This window comes from Natrix helvetica (genome assembly GCF_964273705.1).
Source record: "Natrix helvetica genome assembly, chromosome: 1".
Classification (NCBI taxonomy): domain Eukaryota; kingdom Metazoa; phylum Chordata; class Lepidosauria; order Squamata; family Natricidae; genus Natrix; species Natrix helvetica.
Genome location: NC_138548.1, coordinates 15,363,991 through 15,389,367, shown reverse-complemented (window position 1 = coordinate 15,389,367; position 25,377 = coordinate 15,363,991).

Here is a 25,377-nt window from a genome sequence, read left to right as displayed (position 1 = left end):
TTCCTGGAGGAGCAATAGCAAAATGGACTTTTGTTCCTGTTTTTAAACTAAATCAGAACAGGAATTCTACATTGATTAGATCCAAGACACTCACTTTTCCCCAACATGTTCTTAAAATTGGAGGAGAATGTACAGCAAATACAGTAAATCTGCATACAGGCGGGAAATTGAACAACTGGTCCTGTGGTGCAGCTGGAACAATAATGAACTGAACACACTCAAAACTGTAGAGAAGCGATGTAGAGTACCGTGACGGTGACCTGTGGCACGTGTGTCAGAGGTGGCACACAGAGCCCTCTCTGCTGGCACGCACGCTGTTGCCCCAGGTCAGATCTCTGTGGCGTTTCTTTTATGACCTTCTGTTTCCCTGCAAAGCAGCGAAACAGAAGCTCATGAAAGAAAAAGATCTTACCTCTTGCCGCGCTGCCAGTGTTGGGATGCCCCACCTCCCACCGGCCAGCTGGTCTTTGGGTCTCTGCTGCACATGCACGCACCAACTCAGAAAGCTAAGACTGCCCAAGGAGCTGCTGACATAGTTCTACAGAGGAATTGTTGAATCTGTCATTTGTGCCTCTATAACTGTCTGATTTGGGACAGTAGCCAAACAAGACAGACAAAGACTTCAATGGATAGTTAGGAATGCAGAGTTGCAGTTGCAACCAGCCTGCCTTCCATTGAGGAGCTGTATACTGCATGGGTCAGAAAGAGGGCTGAGAAAATACCTACAAACCCCTCACATCTTGGACATAAAGTAGAGTCCTCCACACCTCTGCTCACAACAGAATCCCTTATACCAGTGATGGCGAACCTATGGCACGCGGAGCCATTTGTCAGGGCATGGGAAGGCGCTGCCCTGTTAGCTGGCCAGCATGCATGCCCATACTGGCCAGCTGCGTTGACCCCTTTTTAAAGCCATTTTTCACCCTCCCCAGGCTTCAGAGGCTTTATAGGAGCCTGGGGAGGGCGAAAAGACCCCCCCCGCCCCCCGGAGACCCCCCGGAAGCTTCATGAGCTTCCCTGAAGCCTCTGGAGCCCAAAAAACCAGCCCTACGGCAAACTGGAAGTTCGGAAATGGACTTCCGGTTTCCTCGGAGGTTCGTTTTGACTACTCCAGAGGCTTCAGGGAAGCGTTCTGAAGGTCTCTAAAGCCTTCAGAGCGCTCAAAATGACCCTCTGAGCAAACCGGAAGTGACTTCCGATTTGTTCGGAGGGTCGTTTTGACTGCTCCGGGGGCTTCAGGGAAGCCTCCTTAAGGTCCCTGAAGCCTCCGGAAGGCTTCCGGGTGGAGGCGGGGGAGGCTGTTTTCGCCCTCCCCAGGTTCCTATAAAGCCTCTGAAGCCTGGGGAGGATGAAAAAAGCATGCAAAAAATTGGGGGGGGGTTCACGCCTGTAGTGTGCGCATGTGCACTGGGGTGGGGGTCGCACATTGCATTATGGGTGTGGCACGACCCCCCCCTGCGCTCCCCCCACTTATGGCATACCAGCCCAAAAAGGTTCCCCATCGCTGCCTTATGCCACCAGGCTTGAAATTTTGGGCTTAGACAACTTAGAATTATACTGCCTTCGGTCTGACCTAAGCGTAGTACACAAAATTATCTGCTGCAATGTCCTACCTGTCAATGACTATTTCAGCTTCAACCACAACAATACACAAGCACACAATAGAGACAAACTTAAGGTAAACCATTCGAAACTTGATTGCAGAAAATACGACTTCAGCAACTGAGTGGTCAATGCCTGGAATGCACTACCTGACTCTCTGGTTTCTTCCCCAAACCCCCCATATCTTAACCTGAGACAGTCTACTGTTGACCTCACCCCATTCCTAAGAGGTCTGTAAGGGGGCATGCATAAGCGCACCAAAGTGCCTACAGTCCCTGTCCTAATGTCCCCATTTATTTGTATCTATTCGTGCCATAAGTGGGGGGGAGCGCAGGGGGGTCGTGTGCTGGCGCGCCGCACCCTTAATGCAATGCGTGACACCCCCAGTGCGCATGTGCACACTACAGGCATGACACTCCATTTTTTACATGCTTTTTTGCCCTCCCCAGGCTACAGAGGCTTTATAGGAGCCTGGGGAGGTTGAAAACAGCCTCCCCCGCCCCCTGGAAGCCTTCCAGAGCCTTGCAGTCAAAATGACCCTCCGAGCAAACCGGAAGCCCGTTCCTGAATTTCCAGTTTGCCCGTAGGGGTGGTTTTTTGGGCTCCGGAGGCTCCAGGGAAGCTCATAAAGCCTCCAGAGGGCCTCCGGGGGGGGGGGGGGCTCTTTTCGCCCTCCCCAGGCTCCTATAAAGCCTCTGGAGCCTGGGGAGGGAGAAAATGGCTTTAAAAAGGGATGAACTCAGCTGTCCAGCGCACGCATGCGCGCTGGCCAGCTAACAGGGCAGCGCCTCCCGTGCCCTGACAAATGGCTCCGCGTGCCACATGTGGCATGCGTGGCATAGGTTCGCCATCACTGTCTTAGGATGTCAAACCACCCAGTAGGACTGTTTTACTATTATCCTTCTCATCTTCCCTTTAGCATATTATGACTATCACTTTGTTGTTTGTATCTTATGATCTATGTTGGTTGCTTTTATTTAGTAACCTATGACTATCACTGAGTGTTGTATCTTATGATTTAGGATGATTGCATTTTATGATTATGATCTATGACTTATCCCTTTGCTGCTTGTATGTGCACTGAGAGCTCATGCAACGGAGATAAATTCCTTGTGTGTCCAATCCCACTTGGCCAATAAAGAACTCTAAGTATAAGAGATTTATAGGAAATAGACCCAGATTTTTCACTGCTGGTGTTCATACTTGGTTAGGAGCTCTAAATCCCAGCCTTCCATATAGCTTCTAATGCCATCCTCTCTCTTTCATCATCATGTCTATGCTTCATAAATAGCAGCCACAAAACCTGCAGCATAATTTTAAAATAAACCAACCAAAACACATCTATAAATAGTGCTGCTCTACCACAAAAGTTTCAGAGAATGAACTAAATCAATTGATCCATTTTGCACCTTGAATACTATGTGTGAAGTCCGGCTAAAATTACCAAAACTGTTTTTTTAAGACCAGCCAAAACTTTCCATTTCATGGAGCATATAAACATCATCATCATCTACTTATTCATTACTTATTTATTTATTAAGAAAATTTACAGGGTGACCCAACTCTTATGTAACCCCTCTGCAGTTCAAGATACTGTGACTGTGGGAGGGATCTTGGAGTCTTAGTGAATAACCAACTAAATATGAGCCAGCAGTGTGCAGCGGCAGCCAAAAAAGCCAATGCAATCCTAAATTTCATTAACAGAGGGATAGAATCAAGATCAAGTGAGGTACTAATGCCACTCTATAAAGTCCTAGTAAGACCACACCTAGAATATTACATCCAGTTTTGGTTACCACACTATAAAAAAGATATTGAGACTCTAGAAAAAGTGCAGAGAAGAGCAACCAGGATGATTAGGGGACTGGAGACTAAAACATATGAAGGACAGTTACAGGAACTGGGCATGGCTACTCTAGTGAAGAGACGGGCCAGGGGAGACGTGATAGCAGTCTTCCAATATTTGAGGGGCTGCCACAAAGAGGAGGGGGTCAAGCTATTTTCCAAAGCACCCGAAGGCCAGACAGGGAATAATGGGTGGAAAATGACCAAGGAGAGATTCAACCCAGAAACAAGGAGGAATTTTCGGACAGTGAAAACAATCAACCAATGGAACAGAAGTTGCCTTCGGAGGTTGTGGGGGCTTCATCACTGGAAGCTTTCAAGATGGGATTGGATTGCCATTTGTCAGAAATGGTGTAGGGTTTCCTGCTTGAGCGGGGGGAGGGGGTTGGACTAGATGACCTACAAGGTCCCTTCCAACTCTGCTATTCTGTTCTGTTCTCTTCTGGTCTGTTCTAAAAGAATAGTGTTGGTAATCTGAAGCACAGATTTGCTGAAAGGATGGCTCTCTCTCTAGTGTGTGCGCACCCACATCCACTCACCCACCCTCCAAGAGAGAGAGAGAGAGAGAGAGAGAGAGAGGGAGGGAGGGAGGGAGGGTGGGAGGGAGAGAGAGAGAGAGAGAGAGAGAGAGAGAGAGAGAGAGAGAGAGAGAGAGAGAGAGAGAGAGAGAGAGAGAGAGAGATTCTGTTCCAATGACTCATTTCCTACTTTCTTATGATAAAAGCAATCCCACCAAACCTGGGGTGTCCTTCCTCCTTACATAACAGTGACATCAATGCTATCTTTCAGGTCAAAGCAAGCAAGCAAGCAGACAAGTTACTCAAGACTATTAACTACTACTGGTACTACTAACTACTAACCCATTTTCAGAGTTGCATTCAATCTTTGGTGCTGGCAGGTAAGCATTGTCTTCTTTTCCTCCCTTAATCTCAAGATCTGCATTTGTAGCTTATCTTTACGTTTGGGTTCCTCTGTTTTCTGGTCATATCTTACATTGAAACACAAACCATCTAAACAGACCAGATTTTAACAAAATAGTAAGCCACCTCTCCCTTCCTGCAAAAAAGCAACCAACACTAACCATGTTTCATATATTTGGCATCTATCACTTGGAGATTTTTAATTGAGCATTTGTAAAACAAAAACAAAAACATCACAGAATGTACACAATGAAACTATTGTTTATTTCTCTTTAGGGGCAACTGAGAAGTTCAAATTGTCCAGAGAAAATGAACTGTGTTCTTCAAAAAGGCCTTTGCTCAGCATAGTCCCATAGTTCATTTGTTCAGCATTTAAATCCTAAATAAGTATGTACGATATTACATACTTGTGCCACCATGAAGTCAAGTTTAGATGGAAACAAATTCCGTTGAATTTAGCAGACTTTCTCCTTGTATGTGAAAAAAACCCCTCCTCATTTCTCTGTCTTACCTTAGGCATTTCTAATCTTTCTTCCATCTTTCTCTCATTCAACTTCTTTCTTTCTCTCCATTCTCTTTGGATTTTATTCAGAATCTTTGGGGTAAATGATTCCTCTTGACTTCATCCTACTTCATATGACTGCCCAGAGTAGCTGGGAGTTGAACAGCATATAAATTTAATATATTATTGGGGAGATCATAAAAACCATATTAAATCTGAATCTCCAATTGTACAACAAATTTCTTTAAAAAAATAAGCGTATAGGAGAGGAAGGAAAGAAGGGATTTTGAAACTCCACAGAGAGATTCTGAAAAAAGGCAAACATTTTAGGAAATGGATCACAAAATGATTTATCTTTGAAGATTTTCACTAAGTCCTAAATTATCCCATATGTATTTTTATTACATCAAGATCCTTTCCTTGACTATCAAAGCACATCTGTTGTTATCCACGCTAACCACTCTTTTCCTCTTTTCGGAGTTATCATATTACATTTCTTAGAAATTGTTTGCGAGCAGCCAGAAAGTTGCCATCAGAAATATAATTTCTAAATTAAATGCTTGTAATTTAGGATTCAGAAATTAGCAAATATTTAGAAAGAAGCAAGTTTGGTCTTGTGGAATTATTCTGGTTTATTAGCTCATTAAATTAGTTGGATCAGATCAGACAAGATTTGGGCGGTTAAGATACTAGTGCTCAAAATGTATGAAAGAATTTGGCAGTAACTTACTGTCCATCCAAGATTTTGCAAGATGCTGGAAATCTAATTTAGTAAATTGCTTTTATATCAGGCACAGCGACAGCCTTGTAGGGTATTCAGTTTTTTCAGATACCTATTATCTACTATAGGGAAAAAAATAGTTGGGAGACAGCCTGGTGATGGTTAAAGTCACCAGACTTTAGAAATTGTGGGATCATGAGTTCTAGTCCTTCCTTAGGCATGAAAGCTGACCTTGGCCACTCAATATCTCTCAGCTGAATTCACCTCATAGAGTTGTTATTGTGGGGAAAATAGGAGGAGGAAGGCGTGTGGGATATGTTTGCCACCCAAAAAAATTGCCAAAAAACCTCCAGGGAGTTGTCCAGGGATGTACACATTTAGCTATATAAACGGGACTTTCAAAATTTCAAAACTGATTTGCAGCAAAAAGTTAATGTTTGAATTTTGTTACCGCTAAAATTGTACTGATTTGAATCTAGAATGTCCAAAGGATTCATAATTACACACTGGATAATTAAAAATAATTCTGAAACATTTTTTGGGGTTAAAAGAAATGTTGCCTTTGCGGAACTTTCTAAGAAAAAAAAAGACAATTTATTCGCTAGTGAAAAAAAAGGAATGCTATCGAAAAGACGTTGAAGAATTTTAATTTTTTATTAACAAAACATCTAGCTTGGTTTTCAACTTAAAATAAACCCAGAACAACCTCTTTAGCCAATTAAAACAATTGGTAATAAAGCTACTTTATCATTTAAACCTTCTTTACAAATTCTGTATCTTTTTTTAAAAAATAAACCAGGTTAAAAATGGAATAAGACAGAATGAAATAGTCCTTGTTGTTTCTTTCCAAACAGACATTGAGCAGGAGGGGAAAACATTTGAGAAATCCTGATTAGTTAGAACTGATGAACATAACTGAAAATAGATTTTCTCATTCCAAATATTTGAGGGTCAAATGGTATAACTCAGAATATAGTTGGGGAGATATTAATTTGAGATACTTGTAGCCCCACTTTTCATTCAACCTGGCATCTTTTGCTTTTGTTTTTTTTGTGATCAATGGACTAAAACAAACCATCAACATATAAGAGAATTAAACATTGGTTATGCACAGACATGGAAAGACCTATAGATTTGCATAATGGGATAATGGAAGTTAATGGAACTGGCTGATATGGAAAAATCATTTACTTTGATTTAAAAAAAGATTTTGTCTAGCATTGTTTCTACGTGGAAACCATTTGGACTTTTTACTTGTAACCAAAAGAAATGCTGTATTTATTTTAGGAATTGAGAATTAGAATTGTTTATAGTAATAGAAATTCAGCATATTATTGAATTTTAAATCAAAAGATTTAAGATATTTTGCTTTTGAAAAGAAAGTTGGAAGCTCCCTCACAAATATTTTTCCTCCTTTATTTTATTGTACTCCCTTCCTATTTTTTCCTTTTAATTTATTTGCTATATTTTATTTTTTCTAGAAATTTAATAAAGTATATATTTTTAAAAAGAGAGAATTAAACACTGCAGTTTTAATAAATCTTGATGTAGGATTTGCTGACCCCAAAACCAAAGGAGAGAGAAAAAATGAAATTTTTTCCCCCCAGGATGCAATAAAGATGAAATCTAGAAAATATATAAGCTTGTTCTTAAATTAGTCTTTTAAATTAATTTCTTTGAATATCTTATTTTTTGCGGGCAGATATTTTCTCATCTTCTCTTGCTCCTAGATCTTTTAAATGCTTCTTTGATGCTTACTCAGTGTAAGTATAACTCCAGAGCATTTAGAGATCAGCAGCTGTATATTACAGTTACTCTGTTTTGTTTCAAAAGTAGAGGTGTTCATTTTATTTTTTAAATTGATTTGGTTGCGATCTGCTCATCGCTGTCCTCTTAGACTACAAGGTAGATAAGGATGGCCTAGAACATGCCAATCATTTTCTCAATCTCAGTAATTTGTGTGGACTTCAACTTTCCAAATTCTCCATCATTCTGGGTAATGAAAATTCATACATTTTAAATTTGCCAAGTTTGAAAAACACTGGTTTAGAGTTTCATCCTATCTAAATCTGGCCCAATTGCAGTCTGTTATTCAGATAGTTTTCCTTTTGCACTGAACATTCAGTAAAGTGAATATTCACTAAAAGTGAACATAAGTGAAAATCCACTGAAAACATCCCTCCCTAGTGTACGGTGCTCTATTCCCCATAACGATGTATGCAGCTTCCTCCTTCATGGCTTTTTCACCCACAAAAGTCTTATTATATCTGTTTTGTTATGAGGAATTATATCAGCATTTATTTTAATTGTATTGTTATTGTTTTACTATGTTCTGTTGAAAACAGTGCCACAGAGAAATGCTACTAAATAAACATGTGCTGAACTTGAATAATCTATTTCCTCAAAATAGAAGCTAAGTGCTATTTTAATTCCCCTGATAATTGGCGGTAAATTTAGAAATATGAGCATGAAATTGAATTCCAAAATTACTCAATGGTTTAAGTAATGAATAATGGGTAATCGATGGACTAAATTAAACATTGGCGGTTTTAATAAAACTTGATGTAGAATTCGCTGACCCCAGATCAAAGGAAAGAGCAAGAAAGAAAGAAAATGAAAACGGAGATACATTTTCCAAGATGTAACAACAACAAAAGTAATCCAGAAGATATATACAAGCTTATTCTTAAATTGGGCTTCTAAATTTTAAATTAAAATTTAAACCATTTGCTTTATTATAGAAGAGTTAGTCTTTAAGATTCTGGCTTTATCATTTCATTTCTTTGTTCTTCTAAATTCTTTCAACACCCATTACTATCACCATATATGTTTCTAGTTTGATTCCTGCAACCTGTATCTATTTTGTCCTTTAAAAGTTTTGTACTCTTGCAAAATTAGAAAAGATTCTGAACATCAGAAATCAAAAGAGTAATAGGTGAATTATCATAGTCAGAAAGTAATAGATTTTTCCTTTATTTTAGACAAAACTTTTCAATAGATAAATTCTGGGCAGATCCTTAAAGATAATTCATTTGAATCAAGGATCTGATTAATATTAAAACTTCTGGAGTCAATTAGTTAAGAATTAATTGAATGAGATGCATTTAATTAAATAAATTTAACTTGAGTTATGTTTACATCTAGTGTTTACTTAAATAAATTGTGCTTAATTTTCAGAATAACTTTCCTTCCTTAACTATAGTTAATCTACCTTTACCTCAAGGAGTTAATTTTTTTAAAAATGAAATTTACATTGTTATGCAACTTTTCGGAATTTATATTATGTTTATGGTCTGTTTCCCCCAATAACTGTAAACAGTGGAAAGCAGCTGCTATTTTAGAATAGAATAGAATAGAATAGAATAGAATAGAATAGAATAGAATAGAATTCTTTATTGGACAAGTGTGATTGGACACACAAGGAATTTGTCTTTGGTGCATATGCTCTCAGTGTACATACAAACAGCAAGTAATAGGTCATAGATCATAAATCATAGTTACAAACAATAATTGATAAACCAATTATAACAAGTGTTGTTCTGGTAGATCATGGTATTCTGAGACAGGAGAAATAAATGAAAGGTATCTTTCATATCCCTAATATGGAATTCTCAATGAGATATCCTCCAAATTCATTGGGACTCTACCTCTTATAGTTATACTTCCCAGCCATGCAGTTCCAACATATCTAAACTGTGCCCCAATAAAAGATTGGCCTGAGATCCATCCTTATATTGGATTTTAAAAAATTTAGTTGCATATACCTTCATCCTTTGTCAGCCTTCGCCTTCTCTGTTCCTCACCCATTCTCTACATCATCGACACTGCAAAAATTGAAAGAACCTCTAGCTAGCTGCAACGAGTTGTTTTCTCTACAAATAATGAACAGAGGGGAATGATCAATGCTTTTAATTTAGAAAAAAAGAGAGAGATAGCAATACTTATCAAATCCTGACTATTGTAGAGAGTTGACAGGGAAAAGTCTCACATCTCAGTCTTTCTAATAATCAGAGTTGAGCTTTGACTCACTGAAATCTGGACCTAAACACTACAGTTGGTAAGGGTTTTTTTAACACTTGTAATTCATTTATAAATGTTGTGACCACAAGGCCACAAACAAAGATTGTTGTTTTATTTTTTAAGCATTTGATCAATGCATGGAGGCGAGGAAGTAGATAAGCTCTTCCCTGAGTTGTCATGGGACTCAAGACACATTTAATCAAGTTTGTGAAAATGCGGAGAATAGTGTGAAATGCATGGTTCGTTTTTAACCTTGGTTAGTAGCTTTGGATGTATATGTGGATGCTTTGAAGTAACTTGGCAGATGTAAAAAATAATTCAAGGTGGCAGTTATGGTGCTGATTTTAAAAAGGGAGGTTGTTGCTTTGTGTGTTTATGCCACCCATCTTGAATTTTTGGACCTCTCCTTTGCAGACATCGATTTAAAACATTTCCATTTTGCCAACTTCAGAAGAATTGCTGAACATTTACAAAAAAAAAAAAAAAAGAATGTTAGGAATGGAATAAAAACTCAGCATCCAATAAAATAAATTGCCTTCCACTCCTCTTCTGCATTTAATCTTTCAAGATATCCGGCTACCTCTGAAAATTTAAATCAATCAAATCCTTGTTCTCATTGCCGGGAAAACAGGAGGACACTTGGAAAACAAAGTTCAGAAACTCATCCCATTCTCTCATTAACTGTCAAAAGAATAGCTATTGAGTTAAAGTGTTCAGAAATTTATGTAAACTAATCCTTTTAATCTTTTCAATACATCTTAAAACCCTCTGTGAGGCTCGTGTTTTTCAAAAGTATGGTATTGTTTGCAACTTTGGTGTCAAGAGTCAGCACATATTTTTACAACCTCTTGAGTCCTGCCCTGTAAGATATTAGAAGAGTAGTTCTGCCATATTAGGGTGATCAGAATCCAAGGGAGATTAGTTAAAAGTTAGAGAAAATATGAATTCCCAAGACTACAAAGCTAATAGCCATGAACCAGTGGTGGGCTCCTACTGGTTCGGCCTGGTCCGGCCGAACTGGAAGTGGTTTGGCGGCCTGGGTCGCTGGAACCGGCAGTCACCCAGGTCTGACACGCCCCCGAACCGGTTCATCTTGTTTTTCGCTTCTGCACATGCGCCGGACAATTTTTACTGCAATTTTTATTGGTTTCATTGGAAGGTGAGCATTATGGTTCCCTGGCTAAATGTCACTTTGGGCTTTGATTTAAATTAAACATTCATGAGTGAACCTATCACACTGGATAACAACTCCTACCAGTAGAAAATTCCTCCTATCTGTCCACCATCAGATAGAAGCTGGGTGTTGTATAGTTTCGCACAAACAAATCAAATGTGCAGGAATATAACGGTGGGTACTTATGTTGGCAGTAGTCATTGTGGAAAAAGATGTTGACGTAATAGTTGAATATGAGTCAGCAGTGCAACTGCAACAAAGGTGAATGCTATTTTAGGATGCCTCAACAAAAAACAAGATGGTTTCCCAATCTTGGGAATTAATTGATCTACTTTATTCTAGTTTGATTAGACTACACATCTCAAAGTTCACTGTTCAATTCCAGGGCACTACATTTTAAGGAAGAGTCAGGAAAATGGGGGAATGGGGAATAATGGATTTACAATACAGAATGGTAGATTCTTGATGGATATCAGGGGTGGGGGATATATAAAAGTAAGGAAGCAGATCAACCATGCCCATTCAGTGACCCAAACAACCTATTCCAGTTCTATGGTTCATACCATAGAATATTAATATGACTGTACACCGCCCCGAGTCCCTTCTGGGAGAGGGTGCGGTTTATAAATTAAATAAAAGTTAAAGTTAAAGTTAAAGTTATACTTCACTATGATTCTTTCTGGAGTTGTGTGAATATATGAGGACTGAGGAGATACAACCTATGTTCTATCCAGGAGTCCAGAGGTAATCAATGGCTTCTGAACTTGGATATAAAACAAGAGTTATGAAGCAGAAACTGGATTAGCCAAGATAGAATGAGTCTTCATGTAGACTTTGATAGACTTTTGATTTTTCAGGCTAATAATATACAATAATACAATAGCAGAGTTGGAAGGGACCTTGGAGGTCTTCTAGTCCAACCCTAGGCAGGAAACCCTATACCGTTTCAGACAAATGGCTATACAACATCTTAAAGATTTCCAGTGTTGGGGCATTCACAACTTCTGGAGGCAAGCTGTTCCATTGATTAATTGTTCTAACTGTCAGGAAATTTCTCCTCAGTTCTAAGTTGCTTCTCTCCTTGATTAGTTTCCACCCATTGTTTCTTGTTCTACCCTCAGGTACCTTGGAGAATAGTTTGACTCCCTCTTCTTTGTGGCAACCCCTGAGATATTGGAACACTGCTATCATGTCTCCCCTAGTCCTTCTTTCTATTAAACTAGACATACCTAGTTCCTGCAACCGTTCTTCATATGTTTTAGTCTCCAGTCCCCTAATAATCTTTGTTGCTCTTCTCTGCACTCTTTCTAGAGTCTCCACATCTTTTCTACATCGTGGTGACCAAAACTGAATGCAGTATTCCAAGTGTGGCTTTACCAAGACATTATAAAGTGGTATTAACACTTCACGTGATCTTGATTCCATCCCTCTGTTTATGTAGCCTAGAACTGTGTTGGCTTTTTTGGCAGCTGCTGCACACTGCTGGCTCATATTTAAATGGTTGTCCACTAGGACTCCAAGATCTCTCTCACAGTTACTACTATTGAGCAAGGTACCACCTATACTGTACCTGTGCATTTCATTTTTCTTGCCTAAATGTAGAACCTTTTTCTTTTCACCATTGAATTTCATTTTATTAGATAGTGCCCAATGTTCAAGTTTGTCAAGATCCTTCTGTATCTTAAGCCTATCTTCTGAAGTGTTGGCTATTCCTGCCAGCTTGGTGTCATTTGCAAATCTGATGAGTTTTCCATTTATTCCCCCATCCTAATCATTGATGAAGATGTTGAAGAGTACTGGGCCTAAAACAGAGCCTTGGGGTACTCCACTGCATACTTCCCTCCATGTAGATGCAGTTCTATTGAGGACTACACGTTGAGTGCGGTTGGTCAGCCAGTTACGAATCCATCTGGTGGTAATGCTGTCTAACTCACATTCTTCTACTTTATCTAGTAGTAGGTTATGGTTTACCTTATCAAATGCCTTACTGAAGTCCAAGTAAACTATATCGAAGGCATTCCTCTGGTCCACTAATTTTGTCACTTTGTCAAAGAATGCAATAGGTTTAGTCTAGCATGATCTGTTTTTGACAAACCCATGTTGGCTTTTGGCTATTACTTTGTTTGCTTCTAGGTGTTCGCTAATTCGTTGTTTGATTATCTTTTCCAGAATCTTTCCTGGTATTCAGATAAGGCTGATAGTAGTTTCCAGGATCTATTTTTTTTCCTTTTTTGAAGATGGGAACCACACCAGCTCTTTTCCAGTCCTCTGCACCAGGATCTCTGAAAGATATAGTTCAGTGGTTCTGAGATCTTGTCTGCCAGTTCCTTCAGAACCCTGGGGTGTAATCCATCCGGTCCTGGTGAATATGAAATTTATCAACATGTAGTTGAAAGTTCTTTCAACCATAAGTATTGTTTTATAACCTCAAGTATTTCCTCTTCTCCCACGCAAGTTGCAATTTATATCAGTAATAAAAGTAGTAGCTGTGGTTAGAGCTAAAAGGGGAGTGCGTGACATTTTAAAAAGGTTGCAAAGTTCTTCCTAATACTGTAACACATCACTTCTAGATAACTGACATTCAATTTTCATTCAGCGAGGCAGATTTAATTTCAGATGTGGTTTTCTCTGATCATCAAAAATCTTGGATTTCTATTGCTGCCTCCATTGGTAACAAAATACACCTCGGGGTTGCCCAGTCCCCCCCCCTCCTAAAGAATAGATCTCCTTTTTCCTTCCAGAACTAGAGAAGAAATATATTTACATCAATATTCTGCTATGGACCGGTGCATGCATGAAGAATTCCCCAGATATTTTCAAATAAGAATCTAGAGGGATTTTGGCCTGAGGGTATTGAGGTGGATGGATTAATGATCAAATTCAGTACAAGGAGGCTTTCTATACCCCTTTTAACTTGTTCTTTTCTTCAAAATCATAGAGAACAAAGCCCTGATATCAGGGGTAGGCTTCAAAAATTTCAGCAACGGGTTCTCTGCTCAGTTGCTGGGTGGGCGTGGGCATGGTGGACATGGCCTAGTCAGCCTCCTGCACCATGGTGGGGAGCGGGGGCATTTTTGCCTTTCCAAGGCTCCGGAGACTTTCCTTGCGCCTCTGGGAGGGCAAAAACAGCCTCCCCCGGGCTATGGAAGCCTTTCAGAAGGCCTGATATTCCCGCGCGGCTTGCCGATTGAGGCGGCAGCCTTCTGGGTAGAGCTCGGAGGCGGTCTACCTGGTCCTCCTCCAATGCCTGTTGTAGGGTGATGTCTGCCCGGGAGAGCAATCTTCGCTTCAGGCGTCAATTGCGAACCCCGCAGACAAACTGCTCCACCAAGGAATCGTCGAGGTCGACGAATTCACACTGAATAGCCGCCGTACAGAGAGACTGTAAGAATTGGCTTACAGTCTCAGTGTCCTTTTGTACGCACTGCCTGAAAGCGTACTGGCGGGCTATTCTGGATGGCGTTGGGGCATAGGACCCTCCATGCCGGCCCTGCACTTACCTCACATCCAAAATGGGCCATGTGGAGACTCCTGGGAGAGGTGGGGTGGGGTGGTAGGGGTGTGGCATGATGGGTGGGGCCAGCCATGGGTGGGAATTGGAGGCTCTCAGAACTGGCCATAATGTTAGCTACGGGTTCTCCTGAACCTTGGCGACCCGTACCAGCTTGATATTTAGGGAAAGTTTAGATATATGAAGATGATCTAAGTTTTGGTTCCTGATATAGCTAGAAAACCCTGGAGAAGAATTGCCTGCCTTGATACACCAGGCTATTTCAGATGTTTAGGTCTGCAATCCATCAGGCATAACCATTGACGAGGCTGTGAAGCGGACAAAGTTCAACTTCCTTCCATGAAGTTGACAAAGAAGGATGCATCCTACTCAAAACTGCCCTAAACAATATTCAATTAGGAGATCCTTGTTTGGCTAGTCAGGAAGCAGTTTTCTCCAGTGGTCTGGCTTTGCTTCAGACATAGGACTATGAGCAACCATGATCTGGTCTAGCCAGTGGACTTCGGCTTGTGGCATAACTCTAAGCTTATATGTGTTTGTAGTGGATCAAAAGACAAGCCTGCTGCAACAGGAAGTTGCAAACAATATATGAGGTTCGTGAGTTCATATGTTTTTGTGCACAATTCAGGGTGCTTTCCATTAGCATGTTCATCAATTTCTATTTGCCCTTACCACCCACACAATATTCAACATCTGGATTTCCCACTATTAAGGCTGAGCAATTTGGCATTATGGACTCAGCATCTTGGTACATAAAAGGGTGTTATACGGACTACAGCAGGAAACTCTTTGCCATGGCCACAGAATGTAGGCCAGAAATAATAGGCAGAAGTTGCAGTTACTGGGGTTTTGTTTAAATGCAAGGACAAACTTCCTAATTGTCTACACAACAGTGGAACAACCTGTCTTCATAGAGTGCAGATTTTTCATCTCTAGAGATTAAGAGAGCCATCTCTTAAGGACGGTTCGATTGGTGTTCCTGCACATTGCCAGAACATTGGTCTAGATCATTTTCATGGTCCTTTCTCACACCACAGCTGATTTACTAAGCTCACCTCAATGGCCAAATGATCCAATATCTTCAGTTAAGGAGCAAGATTTTGGAGGCATAAATTTAGCTTGCTGGGAAGGAACTAGTTGCCTGAAATCATGAATCAATCACAGCAGTGGGTTTCACATTTTGTTACTACTGGTTTGCCACACACCTAACAGGACTGCTTTGCGCATGTGCCTGGCCTTCTGTGCATGCGCTTTGGTCACATGTGTGCATTCCACGCATGTGCCTGACCTCAGAACGTACCTAAATAGGACGGCATAGAGCCGGGGCAGCCATGATTTCCGCTACCCGTTCAGATGAACTGATCTGAACTGGCTGAATATCACCTCTGATCAATCATGAACAGAAAATTTGGATTAGAAATCATAAAAAGCTACAAGATGACTAGGAATCAGAAACTGGATCTAGAAGCTACAAGTTAAGAATCAGAAATGTACACTTATCAGGAATCATAACTCTTGCATTACTCTAAGCGCAGACTTGAATACAGGACTTAGAACTCAGAATCAAGGGCTGTAGACCATAAGAAGGAGTTAGAAGCTTGACTGGGACTCAGACGTCAAGACTGGATTCATGGATGCAGAGCAGTGGTGGGCTCCAGATCCCGTCGCAACCGGTACACTGCGATGGGGCCGGGCATCCTCGTCGAACATGCGTGCTGTGCATGCATGCACATGCCACCGGCCCTGTGACACCCCAGCTGCTCGGCAGAGGTTGTGCAGGTGCCGTACACTGTGTGAGCGTGTGCAATTGGCCCGTTTGCCTCAAAAAGCAGTAAGGAATGCAGGCGGGTGGGCTAAACAAGCCACCGTTCCAGTACGGTGACCGCTGCTCCCAGCTACCACGAGTACGCCCGCACCGTGCCATACCACCCCGATCCCACCACTGATGCAGAGTCAAAAAGTTGTAAAGGTCAGGAATTGTGTGTGGATACCAGAAAATAAAGTTGCTTGAGAAAATTCAGAAGTGGTAGAGAAATATTTTCTTCGTTCTAGGTTTTGAAAAAGAGGACATTCTCACAAGCAGCTGTTTATGTAATATGCTGTTCATTAGCGTATGAAATCTACTTAAAATGTGTTCATTTACATTTCTCACCTAGAGTGAAACTGAGCATGCCTCGTGAAATCAGTTATGATTCCTTTGATTCTTGTCTCTGTCCTTAAAAACAGTGTTTGTGCTGCAGAATTTCAGGTCTTCTGCAAACAGAATCAGTATACAGGTAGCCCCTGACATGACCACAATTGAGCCCAAAATTTATGTTGTTAAGTGAGACATTTGTTAAGTCAGTTTTACTCCATTTTACAATTTTTCTTCCCATAGTTATTAAGTAAATAACAACAGATGTTAAGTCAATAACCCAATTGTTAAGGGGATCTGGCTTCCCCACTGATTTTGCTTGTCAGAAGATTGCAAAAGGGGATTACATGACCCCAGAACACTGTAATTGCCATAAATGAGTCAATTGCCAAGCATCTGAACTTCCATGGGAATGCTGAAATGATCACATGAAAAATGTACATGTCATTTTTTTCAGTGCCATTGTAACTTCGAACAGTCATTAAATGAATGGTTGTAAGTCAAGGACTATCTTTATTCTGATACACTAAGACAGGGGTTTGACCCCCCTCTTCTTTGTAGCAATAGAAAATAGTTTGACCCCCCTCTTCTTTGTAGCAGTCCCTCAAAAGCTTGCCTCCAGAAGTTGTGAATGCCCCAACACTGGAAGTCTTTTAAGAAGATGTTGGATAGCCATCTGTCTGAAACGGTATAGGGTTTCCTGCCTAGGCAGGGGGTTGGACTAGAAGACCTCCAAGGTCCCTTCCAACTCTACTATTGTATTGTATTGTATTGTATTGTATTGTATAGGGGTGTCCAAACTTGGGAACTTTAAGACTTGTGGACTTCAACTCCCAGAGTTCCCCAGCCATGCTGGCTGGGGAATTCTGGGAGTTGAAGTCCACAAGTCTTAAAGTTCCCAAGTTTGGACACCCCTGCACTAAGACCATGTGCTGTGCTGCCACTAAGCCAATATTATGGCAGTAAACTTAGTTTGTGCCATTAACCTCAATGGTTATAATATGAAACCACACATATCTGATACCTAAGGTAGGATTTAGATCAGAGTTTTCAAACTTGGCAACTTTAAGATGTGTGCAGTTCAGCTCCCAGAATTTCCCATTCATGCTGGCGGGGAAATCTGGGGAGTTGAAATCTACGCATCTTAAAGTTGCCAAATTTGAAAAATACTGGTTTAGATTTTTCTCTGTGTCTCTCGTTTACCAAATCTTTCTTTCAAGTAACAAACCAAGACATAATCTAAAACTTTCTCGAATCCTGGATTAGATCTCCTAGTATCTTCTGGCTACTCCTCCTCTTTTTCAAGGGTAGTATACACTTACCTTCCTGTTCTGACCCCCCCTCTCCATGCCTGTGAATAAACCAGAACACAGGCTTGGCTGTTTGCCACTGTTTAATTACTGAGATAATGAATCCTTTTGCTGAGGGCCCAGACAGCTCACGTTCAATAGAGCAACCCACATAATGAAGCAATGCAGATAGTCCAAACGAGCAGACATGGCTAGAATACACATATAGATTTCTTAACTACTAATTGTTTCCTGCAAATGTCCCCTCCCAACACCTCACCTATAATCTCTCTTGGGAGGGGCCAATCCACAACCACCTGTGCTTAATCATCTTCTGTGAGTCTGCCTACGGAGTTGTTACTTCCGTTTCTCAGCCCTTCTCAATCTAGCATCAAGGACAAACTGCCTTTAATCCTCCCCACTGCTCCATGCCTCAGGCGCCTCCTGGTGACCAACCAGCCTCTCTGGTCCCTGCTCTGAGTCTGAACCCTGCACAGCATCCTCCACATCATCCAGGGCAGACTCATATGGTTCCTCGCTATCCGAGTCCATCAGCAGCTCAACCGGATCCTGCTGGACCACAACACCTTCCCTACTGGTTCGCAAATGTGAGCGTGCACGCCCCACCTTTGTGCATGCATAGATCCTTCCATGCATGTGCTTTGGGCAAAAAAAGGCCTAATGGGACGCCATAGAGCCAGGTGTAGGTGGCTGGAGCCAGCCGTGATTCCCGCTACCATTTCGGGCGATCCAGTCCAAATTGGTAGAATACCACCCCTGCTCTCCTTCATGTACCAATCAGGAAACAACAAAAGTGACACTCTTTCCTGTAGAAATTGGAAAGCACCACCTGAAGTTTCTTTGGAATTCTGAGCATTTGAGCATATTTTTTCTCCTGGCTATACTAAACATGACTCAGTAAAAGTGGGACATGTCTACGAAAATGTGGACATCTGGTAACCATGTCAATTCCAGAAGGGAAGCAAAGGCCAACTTGACAAGGCAAGGAGTAACTTTAACGTCAAAGAATAAGTAATATATTTCGATCTTCCCAGTATAATTTCCACATATTGTGTTATAAAACATGAACCATTCCAACCAGTGGTTGAAATGGGCCTGGTGTCACCCACATGGACGTGGGCCCTACGGAGCACCGTACCGGAACGGCACCCGGTGCTCTGGGCAGGCTCCGGTACACCCGTACCCGGGTGTACTGCCTGCAACCCACCAATGATTCCAACCATCTGGACACCTGGTTTGAGAAATCTACTCTAAAATTTCCTCTCAAAAGTGCCTCTTAGCACCTGATAGTAACGCTGCCTGCCAATTGGAGTTTCAGTTGAATGAGGTAGTTTTTTTAAAAAAACTAAATTTTATTGGTTTTCAAATATATAGGGAAGGGTAAATAGGTATACAAATTTTTTTGGCAGCTTTCATACTGCTGGTAGAGATCCCAGCACGATACTCATTTATGTAACATTGTACAACAAATTTATAGAAGAAAACAGTAAACCAAATCTTACTCTATATAGTTAGTCTTGTGTTCCTACATATTTCTCTTTGTCGTTTTCTAATGTATCACTAACTGCTATTGTTCCAAATAATTTTATTTTTGAGATCTGAGCCTTTTCGATATTGCTTCTTCCTCCCTGTTGCCAGAGAGAGCCTCAGTGCCCCCCCTCCTTCCCGTCTTGGATCTTGCTATCTTGTGTTTTACTGTCTCTTTCACTACTCCCACTCAATTCCTGAATGAATGAGGTAGTTTTGACCCACAGAATTAAGAAACATGTGTTCCCTCTTAGCTGCCCCTAGATTTTGCTCTTTGCAGCAAGTTGCGTGTGTCATAATCCTGTCCCCCTTTTAGATTGTCAGATCTCTGCAAAGATTTTGGAACACTGAAATAACACGTCTGCCTAAATGCTAATTATGAATCAACATCAAGGGTGTAATCTACTTACCTTTGCTACTGGTTCACAAATGTGAGCGTGTACATGCTTTGCTCTCACGCGCCACCTCCGTGCATGTGCAGGACCTTCTGTGCATGCGCAGAGTGTCAAAAAAGGATGTGATGGTGTCCGGATGGGTGGGAGGAGCCTGCTACCGAGCGTGCCTGAAAAGTAACTAGAACAGCGAGGGAGGGGAATCCGCTGTGTCATGTGATTTAGATTAGCTAGAAAGTAGGAAATCCTGCTTCGCGCATCAGATCTGATCGTTGGAAATACCAGTTCACCAGTCTAGTAGCATATACCATATGTAGGTCAGGACTATATATATTTTTGGCTTCACACAATCACTTTAAACTTAAATCTGGGTTAACAAAATCTAATTGCTGTTTAAGCCATGTGCAATGGCCTAATGAACAGATCTTATTCTGGCATTAGCCAGCATTGCAACTTGTTTAGACAACTGCTGTGAGAAACCAGCCAATGAATTCCGGCAATAGGAGATCCCAGAAATAGGGCTCTCAGGGGACCACAATAATGTTTGCCATTCTTTGAAAAGGTAAGATTGCCGTTCTCTTTCTTCTTCCAGGGTGAGGTAACAGATGAGGCGATGAAAAGGAAATTGTGGTTGATCTTACCAATTTTCCAGGTGGGTCTGAAGTGATTCAGAGTTGCAGTGCTAAGCAAACTGAAAAGGTCAGGCATCCCCGGGGCTTCTGTGATTTCACTGCACCTTCAATATCGACATCAAAACAAGAAGAGAAAGCATCCTGTAAGTGCTTAAACCTGAAATACATTGCAAATCTCAGGAAAACCTGGGGAAAGACCCATGCTGTCAGGATTGGTTTTTGTGATGTTAACCTGGAGAAACAGCTAAGCTTTGAAAGCATGGCTTTCTGCTTCATTTCTGGATTCATTTCTATTGCTAACATCCACACAAGTGCCGGCTGGAGCTGTTTAACTTTGATTTTTCAACAATCAATCAATTTAAGGGACTTTTCATCTTAGAGTGTGGGGCAGGGGAGAAATCTACTTACCTTTGCTACCGGTTCACAAATGTGAACGCGGTGCGCTCGCTGTGTTCGCGTGCGCCACCTCCGTGCATGCGCAGGATCTTCCACGCATGCATAGAGCATCAAAAACAGATGTGATGATATCTGGGTAGGTGGGCAGAGCCTGCTACCAAGCACGCCTGCAAAGGTAAGTAGAACAGTGAGAGGGGAGGGAAAATCCACTGTGCTATGCAATTTAGATTAGCTAGATTTTTCTTATTCTAATTTAATTACCGTATTTTTCAGAGTATAAGACGCACTGGAGTATAAGGCGCACCAAGGTTTTGAAGAGGCAAATTAAAAAAAAGTTTTTGCACTCTGCAAACCTCTCCAAAATGGCCCGTTTTTTGCAAAAACGGGACCATTTATTTTAAAAAGGTCATGAATAGCCTTTAGGAGGCTTGTAGTGTGCTCCTGAGGGGTGGGGTGGGGGCAAAAATGAGCAAAAAAGGGCCCATTTTTTGCTCATTTCTGCCCTCCCCGGCCCCCAGGAGCTCTCCGAAAGCCTCCTAAAAGCTTTGCATGGCCATTTCAATGAAGGGGGTGGGGTTTCGGGAGGCAAAAATGCTGTATTCAGTGTATAAGACACCCCCAGATTTTCAGCCTCTTTTTTGAGGGAAAAAGGTGTATCTTATAATCCAAAAAATATGGTAATTCTAATTTTCTTAGAATTTATTTTAGCTTTCTAACGAATATAAATCGTGCGTCACAGCTGATAGTTGGAAATACGGTTTGGTTCACCCAAACTGATAGCATTTATTTAGCTACCGGTTCGGGAGAACTGGTCCAAACCAGTAGCATTTGGGGATAGGTTCTGAGCAGTTGAGGGATAGCATCAAAGATGTTCAAGATGGGTGCATGATCTAGAGCTCAGTCCTTTTTAAGTGCAGAATTCTGGGCTTTCACTCTGCTTACTGTAGTCATTGAATTCTGAAGAGACAAGGGCCACATTGGTACAATTGTAGATACTGCACCAATCGCAACCTTTCCTGTTCTTCTCAGGTTTAGAGACAGTTATCCATGAGTTGGTTGCATTGCATTGATTACTGCAATGTGTTTTATGGGGAACCACCCTTGAAATAATGTGACTCAGTGGCTCAGTGGCTCAGGTGGCTCAGTGGCTAAGATGCTGAGCTTGTCGATCAGAAAGATCGGCAGTTCGGCAGTTCAAATCCCAAGCACCGTGTAACGGAGTGAGCTCCCATTATTGAATTTATTACATTTACACATCATGTCACCTTATAAGGGAAATGGGCAGCATATAAATTTAATAAATACATAAATGATACATTTTGTGTTTTTGTTTTAATTGCTGTAACCAGTTTTGGGTGCCTATATGAACAGAATGGCAAGTATGTTGTATAACTCTCCTAAAAGAGGATAGAAAGATTTGTAGTTAAAGTGTGTGTGTGTGTGTGTGTGTGTATTTGGCTGTGCTATATAGGTGCTATATATATAAAGCACCTATATACTGTATATGGTTGTGTATTTGTACGTTCCAGCATAACTCTGGAATGCCTTGAGCAATTTCAACCAAACTTGGTACACAGATGACTTACTCTCTGGAAAAATATTGTGGGGGTAAGACATGCCCTAAAACCCCTTGGGGTGTGTGTTCTGTTAAAATGAAGCCTGTTATGCCTTAAAATGGCTTCTACTGTACAACGCAGCAGAGTTGCTATGGTAACAGCTTCACAGAACTCCACAAGGGGGCTCCCTCTGGTAAGGGGGGAAATCGAACATTAGAAATGATGTTTAGTCTGGACTTTTGCCCCCTATAAATAAATACCCGGGCAACACCCGGTTATCAGCTAGTAAATCATAAATACTTAGATAATTAGTCCCTTTGCAGAGAAATTGGTGGAGAGGTATTTGGAGAAATCTGATGACAAGATTCTCTCAATTCCTCAGCCCACAAACTCAGTCAAGCTTTTTACAAAGCTGTTGGTTCGTAGCTCTAATCATTTTTTTTTAATTTTCTGCTAGCAATTGAGGGGGGAAAAAAACCACTGGCACCATGAACCCTTCTCAAGAAATAATGGGACGTTGTGGCCCACTGGCCATTTGCTACAAGAATGCCACCAGCAAGGCTTTACGTCGGAAACGAGAATTCATCCCGGAAGAAAAAAAAGACACCACCTACTGGGAGAAGAGGCAAAAGAACAATGAGTCTGCCAAGCGTTCCCGTGAAAAGCGGAGGTCCAGCTATTTTGCAATTGAGAGCCAGATGGCTGCACTCCAGGAGGAGAATCTTCAACTTCGTTGGGAGCTCCAAGACTTAAAAGCTCGTTGTGGTCTCCTTAATCACATCCCAGAACCAAGGAATGCCAGTGTTAATTCTCTGCTCTGCACACAAGGTAACTGCTGGTCTAGAGCCCAATGCACCGTTCCTCCAGCAGAAAGGTTGATGGATTACATGTGGATCCCAAGAGAACATCTTGATTCCAACCCAAAGCATATGTCCTTCTACAAGCAGTACAACATGGTCCTTTCACAAGGAAAGAATAACCCGACTTTTTCCAGTTCTGCTTTCCTTCCTACTTACTTCGACTGTCAATTTATACAGAGATATTCCCACCATTTCCCAATATATGACAGATCTCACTTTCCGGTCAAGTTGCCAAATATAGGTGAAGTAGGGAAGGAAGATCCTCAAAACCATGGCAGTGAGAAGGAAACAACGTCAGATGTTTCAGGATATCCAACGATGGCCCCAAATTATTCTGCTCTGCCTCATAAGCTTAGGATTAAAACAAAAAAACATCAATTTATGTGATAAGAATGTCAGTAGGAATAATTCGGCTGGAAATAATAAACCAAAAGGCGAAATGTTTGGGTTGAGGATCAAATTGGACTTCTCCCACCTTCATAATCTAGGAAGAATTTTGGTTTTAGCTTCATGAAACTGGAATGTTGGGTCTCAAATTGTGCTTGGGAGAATTGATGTATGTGAGCTGGGACTGTGTATTCTTCCTATCTCTTTTGAGTTTTTATTTCTGAATCATGGGGGTTATAAAACGGAATAAAGTCTTTAACCCGATACAGTTGTACATTGGATCTCCAATGTCAATTTCTGTTTGTGTTAACTTTTACCTTCAGTGCCTCTGATGGAGGAGCAAGAAAGGCTTATAGGTTTTTAGACCTAACTTAAAAATCTCAATGTGTGAAACTCAATTTGAATTCACACTGTGGTTGCAACCTTAAGTTTAAGTCACAGCTGTCAGAGTTCGAAGTAACACCCCTGTGGTGGGTTCCGGATCCCATTCCAACCGGTACAGTTGAAACGGGCCCAGCGGCATCCACATGGATGCGCCCAGCACGCATATGCGTCTTAGCGCCTCTGTGAACCTCCGCAATGCTGCAGCTGCTCTGCGGAGCGTCTCACAGGCGCTGTATGAGCCATGTTTGTGTGTGGAAGCACAGAAGCCTTAAAAGACAGGTAAGGAACTTGGGCGAGCGGGTGGGCACTCCGGAGCACCGTACCGGAATGGTATCCAGTACTCTGGGCAGGCTCCAATAAGCCCGTACTGGGGCGTATCGCCTGCAACCCACCACTGTAACACCCCCAATGAAAGAAGACTCCGAGGCTTGAGTTTCCTCAAAGGTCCATTTTATTAGCGATGTCATATTGGCACATCTGGGAAAACCCAAATCTGAAAGCTTCCAGGTTTTCCCCACCCAAGGGAAAGTTCAAGTCCCTGCCCAGCACCCACAGGTCCATCACATGGCCCAATCAGTCACCATCCAAAACAGGAGATGCCTCCCAGTCACCTCATCGCAGCTGCAGGACCAGATGACCTTGGCTTCCTGAGAAAGAATGTTATTATGGCTATATATCACCCACACTCTGTATAATTCCCCCCTCCCATATTCCCACAGTAGAAAATGTGGCAGGCCTGAAGTCCCAAAGGTAAAAGATGGCTTCCTGGTCTTACAACAGCTTCTAAAACAAGGGCCTATTATTTGAAGATGGGAATCCTAGGGCTGAATGAAGCAGGTTGTCCCATGTTAAGCACACCCACCTAAGCCTGTGCCAAGAACTGGAATACACAACATCATACTCTAGCCCTCCCTCCCTCCATCTTACAAGGAAGGGAATCAAACGATCCTTGTATCCATTAAAATACTTGTGAAGTTTCCAAAGGATGCCCTAATTAATTTACGAGCCTCGAGACAAAGTTCAAAAGAAATCTAGTCATTTATTAGTCATTTTGGCATGTTCTTCTGTGGAGCCGAAACCGATTTCAGGTTAATGGCTTTACCCCTGTGTCTCCCCCCCCCTCAGTCTCTGTCATAAATCATATCCACCAACGAGGTGCTGTAGGAGGCTGTGAACTTTACGCCTCTCACATCTGCTGTAGAAATCTGAGATCCAACGCTGATTGAAGGTAGGCATGCAATTCTCTCTCCCTTTTTCATGCCAACTTGATAATAGCCATGGAAACACTTTACAGGTTGACAATTGTCCATTTTCTGGTTTGTGCTAGCTCAAGCAGTGTTGTCCATTTCCCCTGCGCTCTTCATTTCATTGTACTATAAGCAAATACAGGCAGTTCTCAACCTACAACAGTTCATTTCATGACCGTCTGAAGTTACAACAGTACTGATAAAAGGGACCTATGACCATTTTTCACACTTAACAACTGTTGCATATTGGTTTTATT